At 48.2% G+C, this 13,150-nt stretch overlaps 1 protein-coding gene across 4 annotated transcripts in view; it reads right to left on the bottom strand.

The window, feature by feature from the left end:
- The window catches only part of ZUP1 (zinc finger containing ubiquitin peptidase 1), a 237,305-nt gene that overhangs the window by 38,498 nt on the left and 185,657 nt on the right, over positions 1-13,150 (bottom strand). The window contains exon 1 of one of the 4 annotated variants that reach the window (XM_083176834.1): positions 1,715-2,295. The exons of 1 other annotated variant lie outside the window; for it this stretch is intronic. The gene's annotated coding sequence lies outside the window, so the exon portion shown is untranslated. Of the gene's footprint in view, positions 1-1,714; positions 2,296-13,150 lie in introns of those variants that run through there. 2 more of the 4 variants (XM_083176836.1, XM_083176833.1) reach the window with 2 other exon arrangements.

Raw genomic sequence — 13,150 nt, 5'->3', positions numbered from 1 at the left:
ACCCCTTACTCTATGTGAGAATTCAATTAGCAACTGTGAAAACTGCTGGTCCTATTTAATGAGAGCCTACAGCAGGCATGTCCAACCTTGGCCATCCAGCTGTTGTGAAACTACAAGTCCCATCATGCCTTGCCACAGTTTTGCTATTAGGGAATGCTAAAACTATGACAAGGCATACAGGCATTTAGACGCCTGTTCTAGTGTTTAATACTGGTGGGTGCGAAGCCACCTGTATCTTTCGTTCTGGACATTCTCGCCCCTTTCTACTTAACCGCTTGCATGTAAGTAAGTAAGTAAGTTTTATTTATATAGCGCACTTTCACCAACAGGACTCAAGGTGCTTTACAGACATTAAAAATAACAATACACATGCTGCAATACAAAGGGTTATCAATACAAGGAACAGGCAACAATGGCAGTACAGATGTACATCACAAATACAGATATGCACAAGACGCATTCTAATAAGGGACACTATGGCATGGCATAGTTGTATCAGATGCAACCTCGCCAAGCTGAGCATTCCTTTATATGTTCGCACCTGCCGCCCCGCCAAGCACCCCCAATCCCCCGCCGCCCATGCAAACCCCCCCCCCCCCAATCCCCGCCGCCCCTGCAAACCTCCCCCCCCCAATCCCCTGCAGCCTTACCTATCGAGCTGGTCCCGGCGGCTCCGTTCTTCTTCTGCTGAGGACCACCACAAAATGGCCGCCCCCATACAGCAGACAGTTTCAGAGAACTGTGTGCTATATGGGGAGCGGCCATTTTGTGGTGGTCCTCAGCAGAAGAACGGAGCCGCCGGGACCAGCGAGATAGGTAAGTCTGCGGGGGATTGGGGGGGGGGTGGGTGTAACTATAGCACCGCAGCCCCCGGCGCCCCCACATGCACAGCGCCCCCCCGCGGTGGCGGGGGCTGCGGTGCTATAGTTACGCCGCTGATATGTATTAATTTTCTACAGGCTTTACAGACTCAGCTTCTTTAAAAAGGTACGATTTGTGAGTGGGACTATGTAAAAACCAGACCCGGACAAGACATTAAAATCTGCAGTCCCAAGCTTGTAGTGGCCAGTCCGGGAGGTGTCCTGTCCGGGGCTATGCCAGTGATAGCTTTCACCAGGGACATGGGGAAGGGGAGACTACAACCTCCCTGTGTGGTCCGGACCGTTCCGTTTTTTGCTACATGCCCGGACCGTACAGGGAGGCTTTGTTCTCCCTCTCCTCCTCTCCCTGTTGACAGCGGTCACGTGAAGACCCCGGACCGGACACTATAAGCTCCGGACTGCAGATTTTGATGTCCGGTCCGGCGGTCCGAGGTCTTGTCTGGGTCCGGTTTTTACCCATACCCTTTGTGAGTATTTTTTTGCTAGACTGTGCATCCTAAAAACTAGCACAATCCAAGTGAGTAAGAGCACTACAACGTCCAGAATATAAAATTTTGCTGGGGTTTCGTCCATTCAAGTGTGTACCCATTCCCCCAAGTACACGTGAATTATATGAAAATAAAGTGGATGAGGTATATTTTTTTATTTAATTTAAGGACCATGGATGTGCTAAGATAACCAGCTATAACGGGAGATAGACGCTCTGGGAAACCATACTAAACATTTTCTCCAGAGACACAATCATGAAATGAACGTGGAGGAAGAAGAGATGTTGGAGCTTTTAAGTTTGTATTCACCAAAGATACAAAATAACAGTCCTAGAAGTACCAAACCTGTGATATAGATATGTAGTACACGTCCTACCAGTTTGTGAACTGGTGCCCATCCATTCCTTACCCCTGCGACCTGCGTCCCATATACCGAGTGTACAGTGAGTACTAGCAGCTTAGGTACTGATAAGTTTCGTTTCTTCTCCCGGCAGTGAGCCCAGCTACACACTGACTGATTGTCATACATAGGACACTGGCCGCGCCTGCTAATTGCGTGTTTCTCTTTGACATGGTGAGTTCAGCCAGCCAGAATCTGTCTGCGCGTCTTCAAAGGAAAACAGTGGAGGCCATTTTATTGACGATCATACATTTGTCATTTAGCAAGGACCCTGTAGGCAGCGTTGAGCTAATAACGACTCGACTGGGAAGTGCTGTTGAAAGCTATTTTTCATTTTAAGCGACTGAATAAACGTTTAACGCCAGAGGCGCTTTGATAGTCTCTTCTGTTCTGGGGTCGTCGGGAAAATGGCGACGCCGTGTGCTGCATACATTCAAACGGGAATAGGCGACATACGGAACCGGACCACCAGACCTGACTCCGTTCTGTTTGACTCCGTCCCGCCGGCTCCCTGCAGCGACATCTGCTGTCGCAGAGTGTAGAGACGGGCAAAACGGGTCACTAGCGAGAGCTGGGACCCAGCAGATCAGTCGGAGAAAAGATCCGTATCTTTTAGGCCCCTCGGCGGTTCACTTTGAAAGGAGGGGGAATTTGATGATAACGAAGCATAATTTGTTTTACAATCATTTATTGCCATTTTTTTTTTTCCTTTTTTTTTTTTTTTTTTAAACCGTGAGCTGCACAAATAAGAACATACATAACAGAGTAAAACACTGATCGATGGCTGGGTGCAGAATCGCCATCGATGGCGTCTGCACCGATGGCCATCCCTAACAGCAGCAGCCTTATTATTCTTTCTTTTACTTGCAGTCACAGCACTGTACTCAGTCTCCTGAGTTAGTACATCTCAGCTGCCACAGGTGGCAGTGCTGAGCATAGGCAAATGCATTGTAATGAAAAACGAAAAGAACGATGGATCACCTTTTTGGGATCGGCGGCTCCCTCAGTCTTTTATGGGATCTGTTCAAAAGACCCGCTTCGTTCGCTAACGACCCATCTCTAGCAGAGTGCTTAGCTTTGTGTTCGCGCATTCGGCCGTCCGTGGGACTCGTGTCTGCAAGGGGGATCCTCTGGGGCAGCTGCAGCTGAGACAAGACGGCAGGGAGAGTATTCAGCGGTGTTTAGAGTAGACCAGAGGTTCCCAATCGTTTTTGAATTACGGCACCATAGAGTATCAGAATTTTTTTCGCGGCACCCCTAGCCCCAAAAAAATAAAAAAAATAACCGGAAAAAAAAATAACATTAAGTAGATTCGGTTTATATGCTATTCCTAGGGTCAGTTATGTGGTAAAGGGCAGGATTTCCTTCTGTTTGTACACATTTTATGATTGGCAGCAGCCAGCACTGGTTTTGCTCATAAATAATTAACCATAAATAATTTGAATTGGTTCTTGACCACCAACCCGGGGCACCCCTACAGGTGTCTTATGGCACCCCAGGGAGCCACGGCACACAGTTTGGGAACCACTGGAGTAGACTGTAAATAATGAACCTAAACACTTGCTGTATTTGGTAAAGTGGAGAGAATTTTCGTGCGGCAAATAACAATAGTGAAAGTGAATAATTTAGGGCTATTTCACACGCTCCGGCTCCTGCCGGGCGGTGAAACCCCGAACGGCCAGGAAGCCATGCTGCACACAGAAGTTAATAATGGACATAAATGTGTCCATTCACACAAGACGGCCAGAGCCCGGCCGCCCGGTTGCAGCCGGATCCCTTGACCTATGGCTCCATGCAAGTTCTTACCTCGTGGGGTAGCAATGATCTTGAGAATGTGAGGAATCAGCCAAGAACTGCATGGGAGCATAGGTGCCTATTTATATTTTTGCTGGTGGGTGCTCAAGCCAAAAATATAGATGAGTGGCTTCATGGGGAAGGGGTTCAGCCACAAAATAATACCAATTTATATTATGGAGCACAGTTGTCTAATAATAATAATATAATAATAATCAAATTACGGCAAAAGAGTTCCACATACATAAATGCCCCCACAGTGCAGGTACATAAATGTCCCCACAGTGCAGGTACTCCGCGGACAGAATACACTCTTCCCGGCATACTGTTTCCCAGGTGGCGGGTCCGGCGATGTGAGTGCTGCAGCCGCAAATTAGCAAGTTAATATGGTAGCAGGGCTCGGGCCCGTGGGTGCTCATCAATATCCGTGGGTGCTCGGGCCCTTGAGCACCCAGAGAATCGGCACCTATGCATGGGGGACCTGGTCAATGACCTCAAGAGAGCTGGGAACAGTCCCAAAGGTTACCACTAGTAAATGTCATGCTTAAGCCTGCACATGTACAGGCCCGTCAAAAGTTTGCCACTGACCATCTGGATGATCCAGAGGAGGATTGGGGGAATGTCATGTGGTCAGATGAGAGCAAAATATAACTTTTTGGTATAAACTCCACTCACTGTGTTTGGAGGGAGAAGAATGATGGGTGGCATCCCCAAAACATCATACCCACTGTGATGTATGGGGGGGGGGGGAAACATCATGCTTTGGGGCTGCTTTTCTGCAAAGGGGACAGGACGACTGTCCGTATTAAGGAGAGGATGAATGTGGCCATGTAGTATGAGTTTTTGGCCAAAAACCTCCTTCCCTCAGTAAGAGCATTGAAGATGGGTCTTCCAGCATGGCAATGACCCCAAACAAACTGCCTGGGAAACTAAAGAGTGGCTCCATAAGAAGCCTTTCAAGGTCCTGGCGTGGCCTAGCCAGTCGCCAGACGTCAACCCAATTGAGAATCTGTGGAGGGAGTTGAAAGCCTGTGTTGGGTACTTATGTATTATCTGGGCTCCCATGTTAAATGCACCCCATTTTTTTATACCCCTACTATCCAACTACGCATGGAGTTGATTGTATATAGTGTGGCGAGCGCAGTGAGCCCCGCGAGGGGACGCGGTCTCATAAGAAAAACGGGAGCCCAGATATTACATAAGTACCCTGTGTTGCCCTGCGACAGCCCAAAAACATGACAGATCTAGAGAAGACCTGTGTCACACTTTGCTGCGGCTTTGCACGTTGGGTACAGTACTCACCCATCCATGCCCGCCAACAGCTGGCGTGTGTTAAAGCCAAGGCGGATGCTGAATTCGAGGTTAAAAGAAATATAGATTGTCGCCATCGAAACTCTCGTCTTCAATTCCTGGTAGAGTGGTCCGGTTATGGTGCTGAGGAGAATTCGTGGGTAGTGGAGAAAGATCTACACGCTACAGAGAAATACTCACAAGACTCGTAAATGTCCTGGGTCCACTCTGAAAGGAGGGGGTACTGTCACGCGCCGCCGCGGCTTAGCACGTCGGGTACAGTACTCACCCGTATGTGCCCGCCGACAGCTGGCATGTGTCCGCTGGTGTCATGGTCGGATCGGCAGTGATGGTGTTGTACAGCTGTGAGCGGCGCACAGGGATTAAAATGGAGGCACAGCAGTCTGGCTGTCAGGAGGCTGGCACCGAGTGCGGTGCCGCCAGCTTGGTTGAGGGCATAAGCAGTATTGGCCAGGTCAGGGCTTCTCCCATTCTGACCAGGTATAAAGGGGAGCTGCCTAGGTCCATCTGTGTCAGTACAACTTGTTTCCTTAGCCTGGAAGCAAGGGGAAGTTCCTGGCCATCCTAGTGCCTATGCACTGCGCTCTCCAGATGGTTGTCACTGCTGGCCTCGGGTTCCATTGTTGCTGTCTCTGGTGAGCCAAATACTTCAGTTGCCTTACCTTCTGGGAATTCCTCGGCTCATCCTCATACCCTATTGGGTAATCTGCATCCATCCAATCCTCAATCATCCAATCTTCAATCATCCAATCCTCAATCATCCAATCTTCAATACACTTCTTTCAGTCATCCATCATCCAAGCTTCCAATTTTTCAAGTATCCAATCTTCAGGTATTCTTTGTCATTTAACTCAAGTGTCCGAATCATTGTTTATACAAAGACTGCCATCTTGTTTACTTCTTTCAATGCAAAAGACTGTTATAGTGTTTATTACCATATACCAGAGACTCTTTGCTATTATTATTATTCATCTATTTAAGAAGTTTTGATGCCAGTCATATTATTCTTTTGTACAAGTTCATTTATTAAACCTGCTCATTTTAACCCAACTCCTGCTGGTCCCGCCTCTCTTAAAATACGGGGGACTAGGGTGGCCAATCCCGGGATCCCGGGATTTGGCCCCCAAAACGCCGGGAATTCAATCCCGGGATTGGAATTTCCAATCCCGGGATTTCGGGATTAAACTGCGCATGCGCAGTTTAATGCCGGGCAGCGTCTGAGCACTCAGACGCTGCCCGGCTTCCCCATACCCCGTAGTGCGCAGCGTGACGAGGTCACGCTGCGAGGTCACGCTGCGCAGGGCACACGGCACAGCCGCACATCCACGACTGCCCGCCCGCCCAGTTCTCCCGGCCACCCGCCCGCCCACCCAGCGCTGACGGCCGGCCACCCACCCAGCGCTGACGGCCGGCCACCCGCCCTCCCACCCAGCACTCACGGCCGGCCACCCGCCCGCCCACCCAGCGCTCACGGGCACCCAGCGCTCCCTACCAACCACCCACCCAGCGGTCCCTGACAACCACCCACCCCCCCATCCACCCAGCGGTCCCTGACAACCACCCACCCCCCCACCCACCCAGCGGTCCCTGACAACCACCCGCCCACCCACCCAGCGGTCCCTGACACCCGCCCACCCACCCAGCGCTCGGGCGGCCAGGGTGTTTTTTATTATTAGGGAAGCCAATCCCGGGATCCCGGGAATCCCGGGATTGAGCATTTTTCAATCCCGAATCTCGGGATTGAAAAAATGCCCTGGGATTGGCATCCCTACGGGGGACCCCTAGTCATTTTGTCCCCCGTATTTTGGGAACCAGCCCCGGACCTAGAGCCTGGGGCTGGTTGTTAAAAATCAAGGAACCCCTTTTTGTCGGGTTCCCTGATTTTTTAATTACCGGCCTCGGCTCTGTCAGCCTGGTGCTGGTTACAGCTGTGGGAGGGGACCCCACGCCGTTTAAAAAAAAATATATATTATTTTTTTTTTCACCTTGCAGCCTGCATGGATCTGTCTAATCCGTGCAGACTGCCTACACTAATTCGTATTAGCGGCCGTATAATTTATACGCCATCGGAGGGTTACAAAGCAGTCGTATATGACTGCTTTGCAAATCCCCCTCCGGAAAATGACAAAGCATACGAGGTATGCTGTCGTGTTCATTAAGAATACGAATGCAACTTTTTGCATTCGTATTCTTAGTAAATTTCCCCCATAGTGTTAGTGGAGCTGCTCTAGTGGCAAAATCCTGTATAAACCTGCGATAATCACCCACCAGAAGTGAGAACCACTTCTACTTTACTAGGCTGAGGTTTAACCTGTCCTGTTCCCACAATGTACCCCAAATTCTTGGCTTCCACCATACAAATGGCACATTTCTCGGGTTGATGGTAAACCTGTGTGCCCGTAGAGACTTTTAGAAGACCTCTACCTTTAGTTAGGTGTGATTCTCAGTCAGAACTAAAAATAACAATTTGTCTAAATATGCAGCTGCATATTCCCTGTGGGGCTACAGCAACTTATTCATAGTTCTCTGGAAGGTTGCTGGGGTACCATGTAAACCAAATTTTGCAAAGAAATTAGCCGTCTGGGGTAGAGAAGGCTGTTTTTGCCTTAGCACCTTCTGTAATAGGAAATTACCAGGTACTTGTGAGTTATCCGGGCTGCCGATTTTTTCATCGCGCCCGAAATCGTGGGCATCGCGTCGGTCGTGGCCGTTATAAGGGGCCGCGACGCGATGCCCGCGATTTCCCATAGACAATAATGTTAAAAGACGCGATGGACCCGATTTCCCATAGACAGCAATGTTAAAATAAAATGACAATGTGAAATTGGCCAATATGGCCATTTCACATTGGATATGTTTTAAAAAAAAAGGTTTCATGGCCCCCCACCACCGTTAACGCCACCCCGCTATTGACGTTAACCCGAAGCGTGGCGAGCGCAGCGAGCCCGCGAGGGGCAGAGGTACGCGTCCTCCGACCTTTTCATACCCCTACTATCCACTAGGGCGTGGAGTGAGAATAGAATAGTGTGGCGAGCGCAGCGAGCCACCGAGCCCGAAGCGTGGCGAGGGGACGCGGACACCTGTGAAGCCCGCAAGGGGATGCGGATACCTGTGAAGGTTTCCGCGTCCCCTCGCGGGGCTCGCTGCGCTCGCCACGCTTCGGGCCTCGGTGGCTCGCTGCGCTCGCCACACTATTCTATTCTCACTCCACGCCCTAGTGGATAGTAGGGGTATGAAAAGGTCGGAGGACGCGTACCGCCGCCCCTCGCGGGCTCGCTGCGCTCGCCACGCTTCGGGTTGGCCTCAATAGCGGGGTGGCGTTAACGCTGGTGGGGGGACATGAAACCTTTTATTTTAAAACATATCCAATGTGAAATGGCCATATTGGCCAATTTCACATTGTCATTTTATTTTAACATTGCTGTCTATGGGAAATCGGGTCCATCGCGTCTTTTAACATTACTGTCTATGGGAAATCGCGGGCATCGCGTCGCGGTTCCTTATAACGGCCACGACCGACGCGATGCCCCCGATTTCGGGCTAAATCGCGGGCATCGCGTCGGTCGGGTGTCCTTAAGTTAACTAAACTTAAGGACAAAATCGGCAGCCCGGATAACTCACAAGTACCAATTACCAATATCCTTTTGTCAAATCAAGAGCGATAAGATACTGACTCTTGGCTATATTTTCTACCAACTCATCAACCTGGGGCATAGGGTACAAATCAAAGTGAGAACCCTGATTTAATTTACAATAGTCAGTGCAGAATCTAAGACAGTACTAAGCAATGGGATTATTCCACTCGCTGGTTGATTCCTCTATGACCCCTAGGTGTAGCATCTCTTTCACCTCTTACTTTACCACTGCCCACTTTGCCTCGGGTATGTGAAATGGCCTTTGTTTAATGACCACCCCGGGTGGAGTCACAACTTCATGTTGGATGACCTGTGTTTTTCCTGGATTGGCAGAAAACACATCTTGGTACTGTGCCACCAAATTCACCAGTTCCTGATTATGTCCGGACTGTGTGAATTCAAAGGGTATCTGACTATGTGTGAATTCAATGGGTGTTTTGTTACTAAAGAGGGTTGACTGGCACTTTCCTTCCAATGTTTTAACAGGTTTATATGGTAGATTTGTAGCTTGCTCCTTCTACCCTCCTGTCGAACCTTGTAATTGACCAATTTCATAAGAGCTTACATCTTACTTTTTGTAGTGGCCTCAAGCACTAGCGCCTTGTCTCCCGGTTTAAAGGACTGGTTGACTAAGGTGATGTCATAACTTTGTTACTGACATTGTTGAGCCCTTTCCATGTGTTAGTTCAGGAGTGGCGCAATCTGCCTTGGGCCTCAGTCTCAGGTTCCTGGGGCAGATCCGTTTTGAGAAAGTTTCCAGGCAATTGGGGAAACGAAACGCTTTGACGTAATCAGAAATCCTGAGTTGGGTCTCCCCTTACTCTTCACGCTGTCAGCTTACTCGCTGTTTTCAAATAACCTACTCCAGCCTCCGTCCAGCGGTGACGTGAACTGCCAGCTTCTTTCTCCCCCACTGCACGTGGTGAAGGACCTGCCGTCGGCGCCTCAAAGCATGCCTCATACGGGAAAATTACCAACTGTCTCCCACGGAGCGGACTGCCTATAAACAAGCGGCGCATGCCGCGTCAGTGGGGTGAGATATAGCAACCACCATCTTTCTTATATCAGAACCAGCTTATCGGTGGGAATAACAAATAATTTAAGGGAGAGAAGGGGGAGGAGCTGAAACATACTGCTTCCTACTAGTAACCCTGCTCTATTCACACTACTAACATGGCCAAGCTATTATACAGTATGTGGGTGTCTGCTTACATGCTACAAAGACTGCCGTTAGTGCCTAACCTCCTGCTTATTAATCCAGTGTTTTGTGGATCCTTGTGAATTCTAACTGCTGACAACCTGTAGATATTCATCGTGACTGTATGCCATTTTATATTTACAACATATGCTTTCAGTAAAATTTGGAGACTCAATTGCAATTGCTGCTATCATATGGTTTATCTACATATTATCCTATTTGTAGTTTTAGTTTTTGTCTTGAATTGTCATGTGATTTTGTTTTTATATTTAGAGAAATAGATCTTAAACTATAAAACTGATACTTTATTCAAACAGTGTGTCTGATTTAATTTTGTTCAAATAGAATTATTCGGAGTTCTATCCCATTGCATTATACCCAGCAGCGCAACGCACACCATCGTGTTTCTTTTGTATTTTCATTCTATATTGTGAGTATAGGCATACTCACAGGTGATGCATGCAGCAGCGGGTATTTAGATATTGCACTTTACTAACAAAAAAATAATATCTTTATTGAAGCGCCAGGTTGTTTTGCGACCTGGAAAGGGTTTTCTAAACCTAATTTTCAGCCAGTACTCAGATTCCTCAGTGGCTGACTGTCATACCATGGAACCAGCTGCTGCACCAATGGGAAGTCAGGGCCCAGGGTTAGCGGATAAGGTGGTCGGGAGGTCACAACAGCTACCACCCTCGGTGGCCGGTAATCCCGAGAGCACTCCTAAACATTGTCATAAATACACAATACCATGGCAATAGGAAAGACCTGTTCAGCACCCGGAGGAACCATGTTGGCAGCAACAATGGTAAGCTCACTACCAGACTCAACCAGAGCCCAGATCTCCTACACTTCCAACTGTACCAGTATCTGTAACAGGGTGGACTCTGTGCCACTTTTCCACCACTGCAATCCATCTGCTCTCCCTGTTTTGGGCGGTGCTGCTGCACAAGCTCCAGGTTTGCCGCATTCAAAGCACACCATGAGATGCAGAGCCTTTGGTTTAACTATTTGGAACTAAGTTCTGGGCTCTGGTATTGCCACGTATCCTGACCTGGCTTTTTTCAGAGAAGCTCGCAGCTTATAAGGCCCTAGAGCCCCCCCCCCATGCCATGTCCCCTTGCAACCATGCGAGGGGATATGTCACAAAGACATCCCCTCACATGTGCCTGCTGCTGGGGAAATCATTAGATGGTCGCTGGTCATCGAATGATTTCTCAAGGGCTCGTAAATATAAGTCAGTGGAGACATATTTGTGGGCTTCCGGCAGAAGACAAGGCGGACGGCTGACGTCATGTGACATCAGCCGCCCACCCCCGGCACCCGCATCATGCTGATATTTGCATGGGAACACCCAGCGTTGGCATGGGAACGCCCATGAAATGCTGGCCATTCTCCACCCCCTTACACCCAAGTACAGCCCCATCTCACCCTCCCTCCACCTGCCCCCCTCCATCCCCACCCCCCCTGTGCTAGTGCCGCACCGTCAGTGCAGGTCGGGAGAGCATATGCAGACCTTCACCATTGGACACCCACTCACAGGGCGCATTTGCTTAGTGGAATGAGGGCCAATGTGTATAAGAGGCTATACAACAGAGTGCATTATGTGTGTAAGCGGCACTACGTCTGTGGGCATAATGTGTGTAAGAGGTGCTACAACTGCGAGCATAATGTATTTAAGGCGCTACAATTGCATGCATAATGTGTATAAGCGGTATTATGACTGTGGGCATAATGTATATAAGAGGCGCTACTACCACGGACATTATGTTTATAAGATGTGCTACTACTGTAGGCATAATGTTTATTAGGTGCCACTACCATGGGCATAATATGTATAAGAGGTGCTTCTAAGGCAGGCATTATGTGTGCAAGAGACGCTAGTCCTGTTGACAATAAGTATGAGGGACAGTACTACTGCCGGTATTATGTGTCCTGTCTTCAGTAGCAACAACAGTCTCAGAATGCCAAATGTTGGGCTCAGGGCTGGACAGGACTGGACTACACCATGAGCAATAATGGGGCCATAGTGCAATGGGTACTCCTCCGGCAATTGTTTAAAGGGCACTACTGGTGGCATAATGTGTAATAGGCACTACTGGGGGAATTGTATAAGGGGCACTTCTGGTGGCATTATGTGTAATAGACACTGCTGAGGGAAGTGTGCTATAATGGACTTTACAGTTTGTGTGGCATAATGTGTAAGGGGAATTACTACAAGAAGAAAAAATGATTGGGGAAGGTGCCAAATCATACCATTGCTATGGGCACCATGTCACTTAGATACACTTCTGACCCCAGTTCAGTTCATGAGACTATAAATGGAGCAGCTGTCACTATGAAGTTGATACCCGGTTGGTACCAAACATAGAAAATCTATCTAGTCCCACAACTCCCTCTGATGTATCGGAACCTGGTCAGCATATTTTAGCTCATTCTATGCATTTGTGCTGTCTCTGTGTGATGTCTTACAGATTGGATGGGACCACCTGATGTGTTGGATCATAAATGCTTGAAATATATATCAAGAAAAAAACTGCTTGTCCTGATAAGTTTCTTATGTTTTTGGACAGTGTAGAATAGATTTTCAAATGCTACTATGGCTCCCAGGCACTGCAGTAAGCAAGTGGTCTCTGAACAACAACATCACGACCACTTTGTGTCCCACATTACCATGCGAACAGCATTCTGTAGTGCAGGTGCTGGAAAAAAAAGTATGTGCAAGAGCACTCTGTATGCAAAGATTAGCTGGTGAAATTATCATTCCACCTAGAGACCTGCTTTCCTGCGCTCTGCATAGTTTTCTTTGATATTCAGGTTGGCACTGTGATGGAGGATGAGGGGAGCTCTCAATTGGTACAGTACCTCTATGGGCATTAGGTGGAGGAGACATTGGGCGGTATTCAATGAGAATACCTGCGAGGTGCAGCGAATCCTTTTTAGGATTCGCTGCACATTCGCCACGTATTCACATTCGCCACGTATTCAACATGTTACAGCACATGAATAAAAGTAGCCTGCCCCTCCTCAGAATAAAATTCCTGATTTTTTGACACCAAATGTAAAAAACAAAACACTTTATTTTAAAAGTTCACATTCCACTTCTCCATAAAAAGATAGCGATTGCTACTCGGTGAATCATGGCGAAAAAAACCTTCAAATGTATTCGCCATGTGGTCATTGAATACGGTGATTCACCGTTTTAGTCAGAAATTCGCCAAACAGCACAAATTCGCCATAAAAACATGGCGAATCAGGCTCATTGAATACCGCCCATTGTCTCTGGGGGATCTATTGCCACTTATTGGTATGGGGAGTAATGTGATATGGATGCTATGAGGGTGCTAGAAACCCCATAGGGGAATAAATAATCATCAAATGAAGGTATACATTCCCTTTTCACATTTATATATTTTAGCAATCCAGGGTGTATTCTTTTCTGTGAG

The sequence above is a fragment of the Crinia signifera genome, chromosome 3, assembly GCF_055691185.1.
Source record: "Crinia signifera chromosome 3, ASM5569118v1, whole genome shotgun sequence".
In the NCBI taxonomy this organism is placed as follows: Eukaryota; Metazoa; Chordata; class Amphibia; order Anura; family Myobatrachidae; genus Crinia; species Crinia signifera.
The sequence above is the reverse complement of the archived record's forward strand: the minus strand, read 5'-3'. Positions and strand labels throughout refer to the sequence as shown.